General features: G+C 38.8%; 2 long non-coding RNA genes and 1 pseudogene across 3 annotated transcripts; all 3 read right to left on the bottom strand.

Moving 5' to 3' along the window:
• LOC107549736 (von Willebrand factor A domain-containing protein 8-like) overlaps nt 1-21,128 on the bottom strand; it is a 54,713-nt pseudogene that overhangs the window by 2,390 nt on the left and 31,195 nt on the right.
• Nucleotides 5,190-5,823, bottom strand: LOC107549758 (uncharacterized). Its single transcript, XR_001604598.1, has 3 exons — nt 5,716-5,823; nt 5,486-5,624; nt 5,190-5,306 (listed from the first exon to the last, which is right to left on the bottom strand). It is a non-coding gene; the product is annotated as an uncharacterized lncRNA (long non-coding RNA).
• Nucleotides 10,308-16,202, bottom strand: LOC107549756 (uncharacterized). 2 transcript variants are annotated; one of them, XR_001604597.1, is made up of 3 exons: nt 15,980-16,202; nt 14,248-14,321; nt 10,308-10,452 (listed from the first exon to the last, which is right to left on the bottom strand). It is a non-coding gene; the product is annotated as an uncharacterized lncRNA (long non-coding RNA). The 2 variants fall into 2 exon arrangements; XR_001604596.1 differs by lacking the exon at nt 15,980-16,202 and adding an exon at nt 14,458-14,739.

Below are 21,128 nucleotides of genomic sequence, written 5' to 3'. Positions count from 1 at the left end.
CATCGTTAGAAGAATGGCATATACGCTAATATTAGTCTGTTTCTCTCTTATTCCGAGGTCACCATAGCCACCAGATCCAGTCTGTATCCAGATCAGGTGGCCACTGCAGTCACTCGGATACAATACGTATTCAGACCAGATGGTGGATCAGCACCTAGAAAGGACCTCTACAGCCCTGAAAGACAGCGGAGACGAGGACAACTAGATGAGCCACAGATACAGATCCCCTGTAAAGACCTTGTCTCAGACGACCACCGGGACAAGACCACAGGAACCAGATGAGTCCTCTGCACAATGTGACTTTGCTGCAGCCTGGAATTGAACTGCTGGTTTCGTCTGGCCAGAGGAGAACTGGCCCCCCGACTGAGCCTAGTTTCTCCCAAGGTTTTTTCTCCATTCTGTCACCGATGGAGTTTTGGTTCCTTGCCGATGTCGCCTCTGGCTTGCTTAGTTGGGGACACTTCATTTCCAGCGATATCATTGACTTGATTGCAAATGATTGCAATGATACTATTTAAACTGAACTGAGCTGGATGATAACATCACTGAATTCAATGATGAACTGCCTTTAACTGAAAAATTAGTGTTTACTATTGTCACTTTGCATTATTGACACACTATTTTCCTAATTAATGCTGTTCAGTTGATTTGACACAATCTGTATTGTTAAAAGCGCTATATAAATAAAGGTGACTTGACTTGACAGGTGGCAGCGGCTTATAACCATGACCTGTCTGTCAGCCGACAGACGTAGTGTAATAGCTTCTTCCGTGGACAGTCACGCTCTGAGGCAGAGGTACTTTACTCTGATTGATCGTAACATCTGGAGAAAACCCGCAGCCTAACTATGAGCAATGACAAATTGCATTTGTTCATTTAGCCCAGAGGAGAACTGGCCTCTCGACTGATTTTTCAAATATTTTTTTTTCTACATTTCTGACACCAGTTTGGGTTTCTTGCTTCTGTCGCCATTGGCTTGCTTAGTTGGGGACGGGGGTTTAAAAGACACTTAATATTCGGTACTATTGTTGATTTGATTGCACTGACAAAAAAAAAAAAGTAAGCTAAACTGAACTTTATAGCTGAATACAAGGGCCGTTCACACGGAACGTTTTTTTCCATACCAATACTTTTCACACTAGACGGACATGTTTGACCATTGCGTACTAAAGCGTTCTCAAAAAGTGGTGCTCAAGTTCAAATTAAAAAAAGCGTCTCGAGGCCTTGCGTTTTTTTCCCATTCCACTGCAAAGCAAAAACGTGTTTTGTGAATGGCCCCTAATTCGTTTCATAACGAACTGAAGTAAACTGAATCAACATTAAACTGACTTGAGTTGAATAATGATACTATTGTCTTTTAGAGCCTGCTTTACAGCAGAATTTACATTTGTCTCATATTTGAAGAAGTTATTTTCCTGTTTATTACTGAGAAGCTGCTTTGAAACAATCTGTTTTATATAAAGAGATATATAAATATAAATGTGACTTGATTTGACTAAAAAATTTAAAGTGAAAGCATGCCCACTAGGAGTGAGAATGGAGAGTGCAATAAGCATAAATAAGAGTGAACAGATTAATTTTGCAAGCACATTTTTGTACACCAGCATCTGAGACCATATTTACCATGCAAGCCATCAATGATGACACCAAGTTTATTCACATGCAAAATTCCTGAATCTGACACAAGTCAGATTTAAAAATCCCCCAGGCTTCATGTCAGTCAAAGCAGATGTGAAACAGACACATTTGCCAATGCAAGACAGATGGTGACTGACAAGTGTGAAGAGCTCTCAGTGACCCTGATTGGATGGCAACAATGCAGAGTCACTTCTGATTGGCTGTTCTGGCCAATAAGCGATAAGAGTTGCTCACCTGAGCTGGTGCCAAAGCCGGTGTTAACCACGTCTTCACTGATGGCGTGCAGCTGGCACACTCCCGTGTCCTCTGTGCCCATGTGCATGGGCTTTGTCAATAGGAACTTCCTGCACATGATGGTAGCTGAGCAATGTGTGCAAACAACTAAGATATGAAGGAATTTGAATTTCATTGGCACCTGTCAGTCTTGCTCTCAACAAGAAGCCAGCAGTCTTCAGCCACCAGGAACACAGCTTTGAGATTGATGGGGAGGGAAATGGTGTGAACCTGACCTTCTAGCACATCAACAACATCCAGCTGACTCCTGTCCATGTAGAGCAGAGTGCAAATCAGTAGGCCATGCCTGAACAGGACACCAGAGCTCTGATCCGAAACCTAATGAGCTGCTAGCAGTCTATAGCCTACATAGACAGCTGCTTTCTAAGACAACATCCTAACTAAACAGGAATAGTTCATCCAAAAATGAAAATTCTGGCATCATTTACTTACCTTCATGTTGTTCCGAAATCATAAGACTTTAATTTTCGAACACAAATGAATATATCTTTAATATTGTCTCATCATTTTGTCCATCTATTGATCGTTCACACAACCAAAATATTCAAGCTTCAAAAAGTACATAAAGACATTATAAAAGTAATTCACAGTGCTACAGTATGTCTGTAACTCAATGTCTGTGATTTTATGTACCGATTCAGATGGGACTAAAGGCCTGTTCACACCAAGGACAATAACTGTAACAATAACTTTTAATCATCGTTCGGTTTTGAGAATAGTGAAGTCACATGATGAGATTTCTAGAAGGCAGTTTGCTCTGGAATTTTTAAAGTATGCAATTGACTCTTATCTCAAGGCTGGAGCTTATGGCGGACTTGTCAGCATGTTTCTAAGCTAAAGTATGGTGCCTCAACATTCATAGCATACAAATTTGTGTTTTTGTAATTAGACTAAATAATTGTCTTGTCTGTCTTTTTAATTTTATCACTTCATCAGACATCTTATGCAGGTTTTTGTTGAAGTGCATTCTGGAATTGTAAGGAAATATGCATGTTGTCTTAAAATTTGGACAAGAGATGCTTTGCTTTGAAAACTAAAAATGCTACCGATATAGGCAGCTCACTAGGTTTCAGAACAGAGCGTAAGAGTGGCATGTACACAAATGATTAAGGGACAGTAACCTACCCGTTTTCTTTGCAGAAGAGAAGCCAGTTCTTGTGGGCAAACACCTTGCACATTTTGTATGCTGGCTAATGTCAACAAAAAATATTAAGTTTAAGATTATTAGATCTTACACCCCTTTTTCCACTGCTAACAGGTGTTTTAAGGTTTCCTCCAGGCTCGACTCTAATACACACCAGCTGCATTGTATGAAAGTAAATTCCTATTAGATTTCTTTCTGGTTTTTGGTTTGGTACCTTATTATGTAAGTGAAAGGGGTAGTCCACCCAAAAAATTATATTCTGTCATTGTTTACTCACCCACATGTTGTTACAAACCTGTATGTGTGTCTTTCTTCTGTTGAGCACAAAATAAGATATTTTGAAGAAGGTTGGTAACCAAACAGTTGATGGTAGCCATTGACTTCCATAGTATTTTTGTCCATACTATGGGTATCGTCTAATGTTTGGTTACCCACATTCGTAAAACTATTTTCTTCTGCATTTAGCAGAATAAAGAAACGTATACAGATTTGGAACAACATGAGGGTGAGTAAATGATGGCAGAATTTTCATTTCTGGGGGAACTATTCCTTTAAAGATATACAGTATCAAAAACAGCTTATTTTATTTTTTAATGCTCAGAGACAAAAATGGTTGTGTAAAACTAAATTAAAGGGATAGTCCCCCCCAAAATGATGAAGATATTTTAATGAAACTTGAGAAATTTCAGTCCCTCCTTTGAACGTCCGTGCAACCGTTACACAAAGACATTACAAAAGTACTCGAATCGAGCGATTTAACCCATGTGTTCTGAAGAGACACAATTGCTTTATATGACAAACAGCTTTAATTTAGGCTTTTATTTACATATAAACACTGATCAACATGCATACATAGAGCACATCGAATATGGTAAATGGAAGTTCAAATGCACTTGTGTGGCATGCATGAACAAACCTCATTGGTTCTCGCACATCAAGTAAGCACATTTGAACTTCTGTTTGTAATATTTGATGAGCTCTATGCATGAATGCAAATTACTTTTACAATGTCTTTATGAACTTTTTGAAAAGTCAAAGTTTCGGTTGTGCAGACTTTCAAAGGAGGAACAGAATCTCTCAGATTCCATTAAAAAAACCTGCATTTGTGTTACAAAGATGAACGAAAGTCTTACGGAAGGACATGATGGTGAGCAAATGATTTAAGGTTTGGGTGAACTATCCCTTTAAATGTGTGTTTTGGTAAACCATGATTAAGATTTTAAGTATATTTAAAAAAAAAACAATTTTAAATCTACCAAAGGTCGCCATTTAAATTTGAACTAAGGAAAAACAAAGCCTATAAACATAGTGACAACAACATCCAGCAAAGTACAGTTGATAATGTGCAGGCTTCAGTATACCTCAAGATGTTGTTTAACATGTTATTTAAAAAAAAAAATAAATAAATAAAAATAAAAAAAATAAAAAAACACCAAATGGTATAATTGCACAAAGTCTTACGGAAGGACATGATGGTGAGCAAATGATTTAAGGTTTGGGTGAACTATCCCTTTAAATGTGTGTTTTGGTAAACCATGATTAAGATTTTAAGTATATTTAAAAAAAAAACAATTTTAAATCTACCAAAGGTCGCCATTTAAATTTGAACTAAGGAAAAACAAAGCCTATAAACATAGTGACAACAACATCCAGCAAAGTACAGTTGATAATGTGCAGGCTTCAGTATACCTCAAGATGTTGTTTAACATGTTATTTAAAAAAATAAAAAAAATAAAAAAAATAAAAAAACACCAAATGGTATAATTGCACAAACATCACATCTCGGTAGACTACGGTGCATCTATTAGCTCAAAACTCTGCCTCAAACTTGTTTTGATCTGTGACCATTTACTATTTCCATCCGCTATTATTAGACATTGTTTTCCCCTCACAGGTTTGGTGGAAATGATGCATCTATTGATGATCTTCTGTTTCCATGCTCAGATAATAACAGCACATCTCAGATGAACCTCAGGGCAGGAATGACACCTGTAAATGGATCGCTAATGGCCAAAGTGGACGGCAACGCTTTCATGTGAAGTGTCCTTGTAGAAGAGCGGGTTCACACTCTCTCACACACACACACACACACCTGTTCTTCATGGAGCACCACCTGGTCCTGAAGCGGGTTGCCCAGTGTCACCACAGAGACAAAGGGCTGCCAGACTCCACTGATGGTCCGGGGGAAGATGTCATAGAGCTCAATGCACTGGACGGAGTCTCCTTTCTCCTTCATAGCATACAGTGGTACAGGGTTACATGTGGCCACATAAATGGAATCCATGAGGGAAAACAATGACTCACTTTCAAAATAAAATTCACAAGACTTTCTAAATCCAGATTCATTGGATCTTAGGTCTGGCTACATGAGACTAACTGCAATATCATCACCGTTTAGTCGTGGCCTACCGTTAACAGTGGTGACATCGCAGACAATGTTGACCTCGTTCATGGGAATCTGTTAGTGAGCCTGTTCCTCAGTGAAGCTCACAGATCTGGACTCGTGCCTCTCAGAAGGATAAATCTGAACCCCCAGAAACACTGGGCCCTGAGGAGAACCAAAAATATCAAATTAGTTTCAAATTAGCAATAGGCTAATATCAACTTTAAAATATTGGAAATAGAAAGGGTTATGATACCTTGATATCGATGCGATGAGACTCTGTTGGACACAGCAGCTTTCGTCGTGTTCTTCCACCCTGACTGATGGTCCAGTAGCAGTATTTGTCCAGTAGCAGTCTGGCAATGGTAACCTGGGAAAAGGGAATCTGGTGATTGGCTTTTTGCCAAAGACATGAAATTTAAATCTTACACCGATTATGACAACATATTGATCATGACAAAAACTTAAACTGTGTCCTTTTATAGGGTTAAGCAAAAGCTGACGGTCACACCAAGATTTTTCAAAATCTCTGTTTACATGCACATCAATTTAATGAAAACTTGGACAATGATTTGGAAAATGATGTGCAGGTGGTCACTGTTTCATTCTGCTGTCTCTGTAGTGGGGCTGGAGTTCATTGACATTCAGGAAGGTTGTAGTTGCACATCTGGTTATTGCTCAGTAACTATTCCCAGAGAAAACATTACTGCACTACTCTGCAATTCAAACAGATGGGATGATATATCATTCCCCTAAAATATTAATACAATAGAGCGTTAAAACCCTTTTAATGTAATGTATCAATGTACTACCATTGAACAGTTTGGGGTCAATGGGACTTTTTAAACTTTTTAAACTAAAAAAAACTTTTATTGAAGAATGCATTGAATTAATCAAAAGTAACAGTAAAGACATTTATAATGTTACAAAATATATCTAATTCACATAAATTCTGTTCTTTTGAATGTTCTGTTCATCAAAGAATCCTGAAAAATGTATCACGGTTTCCACAAAAATGTGCAACGAAACTGTTTTCTACATTGATAATAAGAAATGTTTCTTGAGCAGCAAATCAGAATATTAGAATGATGTCTGAAGGATCATGTGACACTGAAGACTGGAGTAATTATGCTGAAATTCAGCTTTGCATCACAGCAATAAATTGCAAAACAGTTGTTTAAAATTGTACAAATATTTTATATTACTGCATTTACTGCATTTTTGACCAAATAATTTCAAATACTTCCTAAAAAGGTGATTATATCATTCAAAAGGAAATATTTGTTTCTTCACTTGGTATAAAATATAACAAATTGTATATACCAGATGGCAAAACACTCAAAAGCAAGTGAAATAAGACAAATATGAGACAGAAGAAACAAATAATTTCCTTTATTGAAAGTATATAATATAAAACACTGAGCAAATAAAATGACCGTTATTGAATGAGACATATATTTGTTGTTATATAATGCGGATGACTCACTCTTGATAATCAGATAAAGTACAAATTCCAAACAGTGAAAGAGCACTTGGACAGATATAACATGGATGCCACACAAAGGCCGTTCCAGAGAAAATGATGTTGTTTTAACTGCTCCCTTTGCCAAGTCTGTACCAAACAACCACTCTCTCCAGATTTCCCACTTTAAGTGCTCTGCTCTTTATGAAAGAACAGGATAGTGGTGCTCACTTCCGATTGGAATTTGTCCGAAATCTTTCATGTCGTTTAAATACACTAACCAGATGCTAGAAATCAAGTTTTCAGTTTCAGTTATTTCGGAGTCTGAATTCAAGCATGTTTAGGGTTTATTCTATTGCACCTTCAATGAAATAAGCAGCTTATGAGATCAAAGCATCTGTTAAAGGTGAAGTTTGCCATTTTTATGATCCTAGAAATCAAACTGATGTTCATTTGAGCAGTCCAACTGGCCTAGACATAATAACACTGGCTCATCCAATGGTGTGAGTTTAGGGCAGGGCCACCTGTCATTTTGCAATTCTATCTCTGTCATGACTTTAGGAAAGTTATGGTAATATATATGGCAATGTTAATGTGTTTGATCTTGGTGGAATACATCTGCTACACTGCAGCTGCGGCAGAGCAAGTACCGAAACTTGCTACTGCCAATATATCCACAGACACGCTGCTGTGAGCATGTAGGAAATACTGCTGCTGTGCAATATATGTAATAACATATATAAAATAACCCCCATATATAACATACATGAAATTACCCCGTAGCAGATCTATACAGGTGGAGCAAGGGAAGGGGGAGGGTTTCTGAAACGCGTTGCAACTGCTAATGTTAGCACTAGCTGAGCATTTGAGCAGCAAGCTCATTGGTTGCTGATGCAAAAAGAAACCAATAAGCTGCGCCATGTGAATGATGATATTATTATATGTTAGAAATCGGCCTGCACCATCTAGAGTTCCGTGACAGAACTTTGTATTTTGTGTCACTATTGCTGCAAAAATGACACACTCCACCTTTAAACAAATACATTTGTGACTTTAGCGGTGTGCAATATTGACAAAAAAACTGAAAACTTGCATAGTATGAAAGTAGCCATATTCGGACACAGCTACTGTCTTAATGAGTTGAGTCATTGAGTTATTCATTCAAACTGATTGATTTAGTCTGATTAAGTCGATTAAGTCGGTCATTGAATCACTGATGAAACTGATTTGTTTAAAAAGCAGATTTGCACATAACAATAATTACAATATATTTGCATACCCCCGATACATATCGAGCAAAACAGATGGAGAAGCACTGCTCTAAACTCTCCGATAAACTCAAAAGACACAAGACAAAGAAGGACCGTGAAACCAATCTAATGGCACATTTTAAATAAACATAATAACAATATTGCAATATTCACAATATTTCCATAGTGATGACTCCTTCCACATTTGCTGTTAATGATCACAGGTGTCTGCGTAACACAGAACCAGCAAAGTTAATAGACTGCCTGTTAGAGATGTGCAGTTGGTGCTCATGTACCATTCACCCTCTCTCACCATTACCTTCCATCATATTATTAAAAACCTCTTCATCTTTTCTTCTTTTATTTATTTATTGAGCACTTTCACACAACCGACCATTGACCAAAGTGCTGTACAATATGTAAACACATAATAAAACCGTCTCAAACATAAAACACAACACTAAAACCCCAATAAAATGACAGTGAAATAAACTCCACAATTTCAATATACAGAGAAATGTCTATACCCCATTAAATGCTAATGCATTTAAATGCTATCGCTGCAAAAGCTCGATCTCCACTTCGCCATTTAGTTCTAGGAATCATCAAAGCCAGCTGGTCAGCTGACCTTAGAGACCGTTTTGGCTCATATTTCTCAATCAGTTCCACCAAGTACAATGGAACCCTACTATGCAATGATTTATAGACAAAAACCAAAATTTTTAAATTAATTCTATGAGGGATCGGTAAACATTGTAAAGAACTCAGAACAGGAGTAATATGATCTCTCTTACGAGAACCTGTCAAAAGCCTCGCAATGATTTATTAATGCCAACATATAATGAGTTGCAGTAATCTAACCTTGTGAATACAAAGGCATGAATTACTTTTTCCAAATCACGCATGGACAAAAATGGTTTCACCTTGGCTATTAATCTCAAGTGTTAAAAACAGGACCTAACCACAGAATAAATCTGTTTTTCAATCTTGAGATCACTATCAAAAAGAACTCCTAAATTTTGCACTACTGGCTTACAAAAAGGGGCTAAACTGCCCAAATCAGATAAATTATTTGGAGCTCCAAAGATTCTATTTGCTTTTTACTATTCTTTTGCAGAGGAAGATACACTTGCATGTCATCTGCATAGAAGTGAAACGAGATTCCATGCTTACAAAAAATGGATCCAAGGGGTAACATACACAAAGAAAACAAAATCGGGCCGAGAATGGACCCCTGTGGAACCCCACAAAGTAAAGAAACAGGTTGTGAATAATCTTGACCAACATTTACAGAAAATAATTAATATTTTATTTATATAGTAATAAAAAATATATTAATAATAATTTTGTAGCAAAAAAGTATGTAACTGATTAAAAGCCACCTTCTCTAAAACCTTCAATAGAAAAGGTAACTTTGAGATTGGCCGATAATTTGATACAACAGCAGGATCCAAATGTGTATTTTTCAAAAGTGGCTGAACAACAGCATGTTTAAACTGATTAGGGACTACTCCTGTTAAAAGGCTATTATTTATTATAGATAAAATACTGGGGCCAAGAACATCAAATGCCTGTTTCACTAACCTAGCTGGAATGATATCAAGTGCACAATCAGTTGGTTTCAGCTGGCTGATTACGTTAGCTAATGATTGCAGAGAAATAAGTTCAAAATGGTCAAAACCAACAGATGGTAGGCGAACAACGAAGATCTGATATCGGAAATCTTTTGAACAAAACAATCCAAAAAGTCCTCACAAGTAATAATTGGAGGGTCAGAAAACAAATCAGATTTTGGATTAAGTGCAGAATTTATTATATTAAATAGAACTTGCGGCTTACCACTATTTTTTGTAATTATTTCTGCAAAATCATTTCTTTAAGCCATCTTTACAGCATTCTGATAGTTGGCTAGAGACTCCAGTAACATTTCAAAAAATATATGTAACCCGTCTTTATTCCATTTTCGTTCAAATTTTCTACAAGTTTTCCTCAACACCCGAGTCACATAATTCAGCCAGGGCTCAGAATTGATCTGAAAGAGTAAATCGTTAAATCATCAAAAAAAGAAACGGTATTACATAATTATTGTATTACATCGCTTTATGGGATCCTTGATTCTGATTGGCCATTCATGGCATTCTGCATAATATATAAGTCTTACCAAGTGCTCCAAAAAAGTCATTTCCAAAAAACGGAAAGCCAGGCCGGTTTGCTAAAACAATAATGCGGAAGTCTGGATGCATGGGAATGGCATTAGGTCTTCCGGCTGCTTCCAGTGGATCTGTGGATATCGAAGAAGGATTCCTGTCAGTGATGGGTTTGTGACATGGAATGCGTTTGATCCTCGTTTCTTGCACCAAAATCAGGTGTCGTGGGGATGGTGAAAACAGGGAAGTCGTGGCCTAATGGTTAGAGAGTCGGACGCATAACCCAAAGGTTGTGGGTTCGAGTCTCGTACCGGCAAGGATTGTAGGTGGGGGGAGTGAATGTACAGCACTCTCTCCCACCTTCAATACCACGACTGAGGTGCCCTTGAGCAAGGCACCAAACCCCCAACTGCTCCCCGGGCGCCGCAGCATAAATGGCTGCCCACTGCTCTGGGTGTGTGTTCACGGTTTGTGTGTGTTCACTGCTGTGTGTGTGCACTTTGGATGGGTAAATGCAGAGCACTAATTCCGAGTATGGGTCACCATACTTGGCCACATGTCACTTCACTTCACTTCACTAATGTAGTTAAAACAACCATTTTCTATCTTCAGGCTACTGCTATACACTAAAGTTTCGGGTCAGTGCGATTTTCTTTCTTTTTTTTTTTTTTTTAGAAATAAATACTTTTATTCAGCAAGGACGCACTAATTAGATGTGACAGCAAAATTTACAATGTTACAAAATATTTCAAATAAATACATATTTATTTAACTTTCTATTTAAAAAAGCATCTTGGAAAAATGTATCATGGTTTCCATAAAAACATTAAGCAGCACAACTGTTTTCAACACTGATAATAATAAGAATTTTTTTTTGAGCAGCAAATCAGCATATTAGAATGGTTTCTGAAGGATCGTGTGACACTGAAGACTGGAGTAATGATGCTGCAAATTCAGCATTGCATCACAGGAATAAATTACATTTTAAAATGTATTCAAATTGAAAACGGCTATTTCAAACTGAAATAATATTTCACAATATTACTGTTTTCACTGCATATTTGACCAAATAAATGTAGACTTGGTAAGCAAAAGAGACTTCTTTCAAAAACATTAAAACATCTCTCAGACCCCAAACTTTTGAATGGTAGTGTACCTTTAAATTTTTTTATATGTAAACTACCCTCTTTTGATTGGCTAACCTCTTGGATGTAAAAACAAGTGTACAATTGTTTGACACCTTAAAGAAGACAACCAACCTGAACTAAAATGTTTTAAGTAAAATCTTTCATTTAATTTAATTTGGCCATGATTCACGTTAACTCCTATGATGTTGTAAAAAACAATGTTGATGAACTGAATGGAATCAAACTGTAACTCGCTGAATTGAATTCAATCTGAATCATGAGGCGCCAAAAGCTTCCCATACAGAATAGGCGCTGATATACAGTTCGGTTTCCACGCTTTCCTGTTGCCATATTTGAACCATTGCAACTCCATCTACAGATCATCTTTAACAGCAAAGAGGATCGGAGTTAATGGAGAGCTGAAGATTATAGCCACGTTCAGCTTGTTTTCATCACCTCTGACATGTAGGTGACATTAGTGCCTGTTATTTACAACCCACAGCTGAAAGGTAGTTTGTGGAGAATGAGGGGTGTTTTATTGTTGCTTTTATCTGTTGGCCCGGCACAATGCGTGACCATTTAGAAGCATTGATATCAGATGAGGCGTCAGAAAGGGCTTCAAAGCCTAAAGACTATTTATACCCTGAGAGCTGCAAACCGCTGGGTGCTAATTGAGGGGCCAAACTCCGAATCACAGTCGGCTTTTCATCTCCCTCCACCTTGTATCGAGCAGAGACATCGTTAAAAGCCTTTTGCAGAGAACACCCGCGACCCTGCTTCACAAACAACGCGTCTAAATGGCACCATCATGCTAACAAAACATCAGGCTGACTTCAGCGTGGAGGATTATAACACACTGTCCTCGAGGTCATTCATTAATTTTTAACACTTTTTCCCTCGTCTGTGCTGGGCGTCCTCCGGGTGTGAGCTGGCAACGTGTTTGTCCTCGCTGGAACAGTGGTCCGGACCATCTGCTGATAGATGTATAAATATCACTATGCAAAGTTTACACTTCACATGACTGATTTTCAGGAGATCACAGGACACCCAGAACCACGGAGGGGGTGAAGCTTACATTTTTGTTTGGCCGTTGACATTATGTTTTGAAATGTGGCCAGTATCAGATTTGAGTGTGAACTGATCACAGTCCTGAACTGTCTTGTATGTTCAAAACAAACAAACAAAGCATGCAGCATGCTGTCATATGGAAAGCCACTGAAGTCAATGTTTATATGTACGTTTGTAAGGTGATGTGCCATGGAAGCCAGAAAATTTGTACACAGGCAATAACGAGACAAAGAGGAGATATGAGGAGATCAATATTTACAATATGATTCCTCAAGTTTTGCTTGTATAGAGCTGTCGCCGTAATACTCACACCTCACTGTCCCTCGACTGACTACCATCATGGCTGCTTCTCATATTACATATTATAGAGTGACCAAAGAACTACCACTATGTAAAAAAATTGGAGTGACTCCCATCAATGCAGAATTGGCACGAATGTCGATCTAGAGTGATGTAAAAGTTGCATGAATTACCATAAGACTGTTCAGATTGAGGTCACATTGCAAAACATCAGACCTGTATCTGATTTAGTACCACATATGAAAGTGGCCCAAATCATAATTGAAAAGATCAGATTCCATGTGTTTGGAGCATTCACACTATTATGAGGGGGGTGTGGGGGGGGGACAGATCTGGGTCACATATGAGCAAAAAAAAAAGGATTTGAACCACGTAACGTAAGGGGAATGAAACCTCAACTGCATGTCATACAAATACAGCTCCTCAGGTGAAGCGTAAAAGAGATGGAATTGATTCCAGTAGAGTTCTGTGTTACCGTCTATTGTCAATAGCATAACGATGTATAATACACAATTCTCACAGAAGTCACTTGCAAACCAAGTGAGTGGGATTTGCATGTGCAACTATTTTGTCCTTGTGTGAAACTCCCAATTGCACAAATTCCTATTGGAAATTTCACCAAGCAGCGGTAAATGTGACCGCACCTTTAGTGTGTCGTTGAGCTAACAACTTAATACTCTTAAGTGTTTATTGATTAAAATATGTTGCAATGCATTCTGGGATTGCCTCCTCTGATGAGTTCTTAGAACAGGGTTTTCAAACTAGGGTCAAATATTGTATATATAAGACGGTTGTATTAGTTGTACTTGTATTAGTATGAATGGGAGAAATATATTTTAACTATGTGCTTTAGTAAAGGTAATATAAATGCTAATTATTACTTCAACTATTTAATTTAGTTTTTTTATAATATCACACCAAACATTTCACTACTATACACAATGTAAACGGGTGTTTATACATGAAAGTACAAAGTTGTCTTTATATCTCAGGAAAAGGGCCCCTAACAAGGGATCATTATATTTGGGAGTCCATAGCATCAAAAAGTTTGAAAACCCCTGTTTAAAAAAAAAAAAAGACTCTTTAACGTTGAGAGTAAACTTATCCCAGATAGCACACGTATGTCTGCAAGATGTCTGTTAAAGATCGCTTCATCTGGAAAGCATCTGCTGTGTACAAACATCTGATAGACATCTTTCAGACGTCAGTTTTATATACATTCTAAATCATGAACATCTTAAAGACATCTTATAAACGTCTATTTGACATCTGATAGGAAACGTCCTATACACGTATTGCAGATGAGCAAACACTCTAAAAAAAAATACGTCTTGCAGATGGAAATGCAGACGTCAAATAGACGTCTCTGTGATGTTTGTGTAAGAAGCTCACTATATTTGAAACAGAGCCACGATGTTAGAGGTGAATACTGACCAATGGAGAGTCTTCATAGATGATGATGCCATCTCTCAGAGGGCTGCAGCGTTAAAGTCTGGACTGTAGTGTCTCTGTTGAAGCATACAAGATCAGAGCTTAGACTGCGTTTGTCATGAAACATCACACGTGTACAGTAAATGGAGATTCTGTTCACAGTTAAATCATTGCTAATATCTCTAGAGAGTGAGATGATTTGTGGATTCATACTTATGGGTCCTATAGAAGTATAAAGTAAACTGGCCTCAATTCAGTGTGATGGACAGAGCGCTCTCGAGTTCTTGTGCAGGTTTGAAATGTGACACATATCTCTGCGGGCTTAGTGGAAGGGTTAATCCCTGAAGTGATTACTTTAGGCTAATTTAAGACTTCCATAATCGCTAACCAGACCATAATGCATGCGAGTTTGACTTTGGTTTAACTTTCAAGAAGAAACTTTCAAGATGACTTCAACCTCTGCACCTCATAGATGGGTTAGACACAGTGACATAAGTTTCCATGACTTTTCAAGTCGTTTGTGATGAACGGATAAAAAAAATCAGACTGCACTCACAAAGAACAAACTGTCAGATTAAATATTTGCAGAGGATGACTAAAAATGCATATGTACTGTAGTTTTTTTAAAAATAAGATTTTATTGAATTTCATGCCTTTTCAAAAGTGTGTTTTGTTTTTTTTTGGGGTTGAAAGAAGTCTCTTATGCTCACCAAAGCTGCATTCATTTGATCAAAAATACAGTAAAACATTGACATTGCGAAATATTGTTACGTTCTAAAAAAAACTGTTTTCCATTTTAATATTCTAAAATGTAATTTTGTTGTCTTGTCCATCCTTCAGAAATCATGCTAATATCCTGATTTGATATTGTATTTCAGGATATTCAATGACTGCGAGAGCCCTGTTATAAGCATGTTATGCTTTGTCTTGTCAATAAATTTATACTTTATTCAGCACAGTATCACAAGTGATGTATCCCATCTTTAACAATGAATTGCATAACCTAAATGGCACTGATATTTACACAGTAATCTGCCGGATGAGTTATAGCTCAAAATATCCCGGACGAGCCCCCCGTATTTTATCTCACTAGGAAGAATTAAAAGGGACCGGATGAGAACCGAAATAAAACTACAGCTTTTTGAACATTTTCTGCTCTTTTTGACACTTTATTAAGAGGGATTGTCAAAAGAAGACATCTACTTTTATGATTCACAGAAGAAAGAAAAATAATAACGGGGTTGGAACAAGGTTAAGGGTGGCAAAATGTAAAAAGAGAACTACTCCTTTAACTGTAGTTCTTCAAAGGCAAAAGTACAACTTAAAAGTTCTCTCTGCCCTGTCGACACGTGTCCTAATTTAACAGGATTAAAATAGCTCACTCGAGCCTCAGGGAGGAGATCTTTTTATTTTAGGCACTTGGTGAGTCTGCAAAAGGAAGCTTCACCTCCTAATAGAAAACACTTGTATGATGCATCCGTGTCCAGGTGTTTATCGTTCTGATAAATAAAGGTGTCCTCTCTTTTATTCTCTGTTCTATTCATATACAAAGAGGATACATTACTCAGTTATTCACCAATGATGAAAAGGTGCATGTGATGTCAGTGGATATGGATCATTTCCGGTGTGGCCTCGTGACCAGGTTCTAATTGAGTCAGGAGAGTAGTTTCTGATAATAGGTCTTCCTCTCTGAGACATCTCTGAGGCTTTTTGAGGAAAACTCAAGGGACTTTACCTGTGAAGCTGATGATATTCTCTCGGCCTGTTCATGAGATGCAAGAATCGAGTAACAGTCTTGTTTTTCCCAATGCCCTGTAAACAAAGTAAGAACATAGATCAGAAATAGATCGCCTTCAAATGAAAATAATATGTCATAATTTACTCATCCTCATGTCATTCCGACCCTGTATCATTTTCTTTCAATAAAAACGAAGGGAGATGTTAAGCAGAATATTAGAGTATGTGGAAGTGGATGGTGATTTATACTGTAATGTTCCTAAAAAACAAACAAAAAAACAGCACCATTAAATATCATAAAAGTAGTCCACATTAGTCATGCACTATTATTTCAACTCTTCTGAAGCTACAGGACAGCTTTGTGAGAGTAACTGAAATTAGTACGGCTGAAATTAAAATAATTTCTCATTGGTTTATTAAATTAACTATAATTGGGGTTCTTAAATGTAATTCTCTCTTTCATTCTTATATTTCATTAATATGTTAAAGAAAAATGCACCTTTAGACATGCCTTATTAGGTTTGACATCATTTACAGGGTTCCTACACATTTTCCATTTCAAAATCCCATTCTTCTCCAGACTCAAATTTCCAAACCTCGCAGTAGATTTTCAGACCATATTTAACATAAATGGTTCATACAGCATTATTTTCAGCTTTATATTTGGCATATAGCTCAGTCATCTGTAAATATTTTTGTTTTCTCAGGGGTTTTTTTCATAGATTTTCTTGCACAGACTTTTGCATGTACACAAGAAAGTTTTTCGTGCCCTAGAGAAACTGTTCATATGTGCACAAGAATATTTTGCTCGCTTACGCATTACAATTTCTATTTTTATTCTATAACCCATTTCCTTTGCCTGCCATCTTACCAGGAAGAAAATGACAGCATGGATGCACATTAATTAATATACAGTATATATATATTAAAACAAACGATACCATTGAAAAGTCTGGTGCCGGAAAGATTTTTTAAAAATGTTTTTGAAAGAAATCTCTTCTGCTCATCAAGGCTGCATTTAACTGATTAAAAATCCAGTAAAATTTTTATATTATGAAATATTATTGCAATTTAAAAGAACTGTTTAGTATTTTAATATATTTTAAAATGTGATTTATTCCTGTCATGTAAAGCAGAATTTTCAGCATCATTACTTAAGTCTTCAGTGTCACACGATCCTTCAGAAATCATTCTAATATGATAATTTGCTGCTCAAGAAGCATTTCTTATTAGCAATGTTGTGCTGCTTAACATTTTTTGTGGAAACTGTGATACATTTTGTTTTGTTCAGCATTCTTTGTTGAATAGAAATTTCAAAAGAACTGCATTTATTTGATTCTTTTTTTTGTATAATTATAAAAGTCTTTTCTGTCACTTTTGATCAATTTAATGCATCCTTGATAAAAAAATCTTACTTTGATCATGTAATCTGACTGAATCATGTGACTCTGAATAGACATTCTAGAATAGAAAGCAGAATAAACAGCAGAAATGTAAAAGGTGTTATTTATTTATAAGTACTAATTCCATTTTTTTTAATGTAATATAATAATTTGTACTGAAGAAATGTAACACATTTGCTAAAATAAAAAAAAATTGTATTTTCACAGATTTGCCCCAGACTTTTATGGTCCACTGTATGTCATGTGACCGGATCTATCTAAGACTGCTCCAGCAGTAAAGCATGGAAACACTCAAGTAAAGCATCAATTATGTCTGAGAGGGTCACCTACATTTTACAGACACACAAAAGATGAATAGATAAATGGGAGCACAAATGAATTCTGGTCCGGATATGACACAAGGAATTTAATTTTCTGTTTATGTGGCTGCAAAGGCACAAAGTGCTTTTTCAATATGATAAGGACACATAGGGATGATGCTGTTTGCTGCAAACACACATTATACAACAAAAAAAAGAGGCTTCATTGTCCTAATTTCTGCCTCAGTGGACTACTGCACTTCTCCTTCTAGTGCTCGAAAGACAAAAAAGCAGGTCATGGAAAAGTGGGACAAGAGTAACTTTTTTTTTCCTCCACCTCTTTCTGGGCCTCTGAAGGGAGGAGAGAGGTGGCAGTGAGGGAGGAATAATTGGGTCATTCCTCGTTCTCTTCTCACATCTCTGAGACCAAACGCCACACACATACAGTGTGGCAGCAATACTGAATGTTACTATTGGCAACACTTTATATTTTGTTATTACTGCATGATATAATGCTAAACAGATATTTTTTAAAAACTACCATTCAAAGGTTTTGGGTCAGTAAAATGTTTTAAATGTTTCTGAAAGAAGTCTCTTATGCTCATCGAGGTTGCATTTATCCAATTAAGAAATACATTAAAAATAGTAATATTGTGAAATATTATTCCAATTTTAAATAACTATTTTCTATTTGAATACATTTCAAGTATAATTTATTCCTGTGATGCAAAGCTGAATTTTTAGCAGATATTATTCCTGTCTTCAGTGTCACATGACTCTGTTGTACGTTCAATAAAAAGTTACATTTATTATCAATAATAATCTAAATAAACAAGTTTACCTTATGTAATATAGTAGGCTGTTTATGACGACCATTTAGTAACTTGCTCATTGCTAATTTGCTAACAAAAATAATGGTTGCTACACCACTCTGTCCAATGTTTCACACTCTTGATTTAGAGTTTTATTATTTATATTTTTTAAAGTGGCAGCACATTAAATATGAAGTACATCATTTCAGAATTGTAACTGGTCTATTTGAGCAGCTAAAAGGGCCAAACATGTCTCAACTTGTGTTCGTGGGTTGGACTGGTTTTACTGAAGCATTAGCAGATTTTATTAGCATTAGCAGATTTTATAACAGAAAAGTATTTGAAACTTTTCAGCATTTTCGCAATTCTGTTTTATTTAACATATATACAGCAACTGATCGCTAGATGATCATTTGAATAGTTGCACATGAGAAACATCTCGGTTATGTATGGTAACCCTCGTTCCCTGAAGGAGGGAACGGAGACGTCACGTCGGATGACCAACGAATTGGGATCTCGCTTAGAGAGACCAATCTACTTTGAGTGTAAACTAAACGAGCCAATGCACATTGGCATGCGCTTATTGAATCCAGCTGCTGCTGATCACAGCGTGAGTATAAGTAGGCAGCAGATGCAGCGCATATTCAGGTTTTTGCTGAGGAGCCGAGCCGGTAACCCTCTTGGAATGGCAGATGTCTGCCGGGGAAACACGGGCTCAAGGCTATACCGTGGACTTTACACATATGGGATCCACTTAGGTCTTACATATGGAACCCAGCCTTCTACCGATTCTCGAGGATTCAATGAGTGAAGGCCTGGCGCCGGACGCTCCGCCACGTCTGGCTGCCGAGGGGATGGAGGAACACAACAGGGTCTACTATATGGACTCTCTGGAGTGGTTTTAGCAAGCCGACCCGAAGCCGGGGCCTCTCAGTGCTTCTACCCATTTGAGGTGAGAACACAGGAGGATACCGGCTCCACACAAAGGCTATAGAATCTAGCGAACGTGTTAGGGGTCGCCCAGCCAGATACAGATATCCGCCAGCGAGGCGCCACGAGCCAGTGGCCAGGAGGATGCAACACTTCTGGTTGAGTGAGCTCGCAACCTGAACGGGCAGGGCACACCCTGTGCCTGATAAGCCAGGGTGATGGCATCCACTATCCGGTGGGCCATCCTCTGCTTAGAGACTGCATTCCCCTTCTGCTGGCCTCCGTGACAGACAAAGAGCTGGTCTGAGGTCCTGAAGCTTTGCGTCCGGTCTACGTAGCACCTTAAGGCTTGGACAGGACAGAGCAAAACTAGGACTGGGTCTGCCTCCTCCGAGGGCAGCGCTTGGAGGTTCACCACCTGATCCCTGAAGGGAGTAGCGGGAACCTTGGGCACATAGCCGGACAGGGGCCTCAGGGTTACCTGAGCCGGCCCGAACTCTAGGCATGAATCGTTGACCGAAAATGCGTGCAGGTCCCCTACCCTCTTGATGGAGGCCAATGCCAGCAGGAGCAAAGTCTTCATCGAAAGGAACTTCAGCTCAACCATCTGCAAAGGCTCAAATGGGCCCTGTTGTAGTGCCGGGAGCACTAGAGTCAGGTCCCAAGAGGGTATAGAGGGGGGCCGTGGAGTTTTTAACCTTCTCGCCCCCTTAAGGAACCTGACGACCAGGTCATGCTTCCCCAGCGACCTCCCTTCTACGGGGTCGTGGTTAGCAGCGATTGTAGCGACATAAACAGCCTTCACTCCAACCCTTGCTGCAAAAAGGACAGCACAACTCTGATCGGGCATCTTCGGGGGTCTTCTCGGCGAGAAGAACACCACTCAACGAACAGGTTCCACTTCAAAGCGTAGGCGTGTCTCGTAGACGGTGCTCTCGGCAAAGTGATGGTGTTGACTACCTCTTGGGGTAGGTCACTCAGAACCGCCGTGGGTGCCAAAGGGTGCCCCGTCTCTGAGTCAGTAAATCCTTCCTCAGAGGAATCGGCCAAGGAGGGGCTGTCGCGAGGAGCATTAGTTCTGGGAACCAGGTCTGGGTAGGCCAATAGGGTGCCACCAACAGGACCTGCTCCTCGTCCTCCCTGATCTTGCACAGCAACTGTGCAAGAAGGCTCACTGGAGAAGACGCATACTTGCGAAGGCCCCGTGGCCAGCTGTGTGCCAGTGTGTCCATGCCGAGTGTTCCCTCGGCCAGGGAGAAGAACAACTGGCAGTGAGAGGTTTCTGGAGAGGCAAACAGGTCTACCTGAGCGGCTCCGAAATGTCTCCAAACCAGCTGGACCGTCTGGGGATGGAGTCACCATTCTCCCAGGAGCGCAGCTCGGGACAGCTCGTCGGCTGCCCGGTTGAGCAGCCCAGGAATGTGAACAGCACGAAGCAACCTCAGATGCTTCCGACTCCAGAGGAGGAGGTGGCGGGCGAGTTGCGACAAGCGACGAGAGCACAGACCACCTTGTCGGTTGATGTACGCAACGGTCGCTGTGTTGTTTGTGTGGACTAGTACATGCTTGCCTCGTAAGCGCCTTTTGAGACGGCTCAGGGCAAGGTGCACTGCCAGCAACTCGAGGCAATTGATGTGCCAGTGCAGTTGGGGCCCCCTCCAAACCCCTGACACTGCAAGCCCATTGTACGTGGCCCCCCAGCC

Source organism: Sinocyclocheilus grahami, unplaced genomic scaffold (genome assembly GCF_001515645.1).
Source record: "Sinocyclocheilus grahami isolate Dianchi unplaced genomic scaffold, SAMN03320097.WGS_v1.1 scaffold380.1, whole genome shotgun sequence".
Taxonomy (NCBI): Eukaryota; Metazoa; Chordata; class Actinopteri; order Cypriniformes; family Cyprinidae; genus Sinocyclocheilus; species Sinocyclocheilus grahami.
Note: the sequence above shows the minus strand (reverse complement) of the source record. Positions and strands in the feature narration are given on the sequence as shown.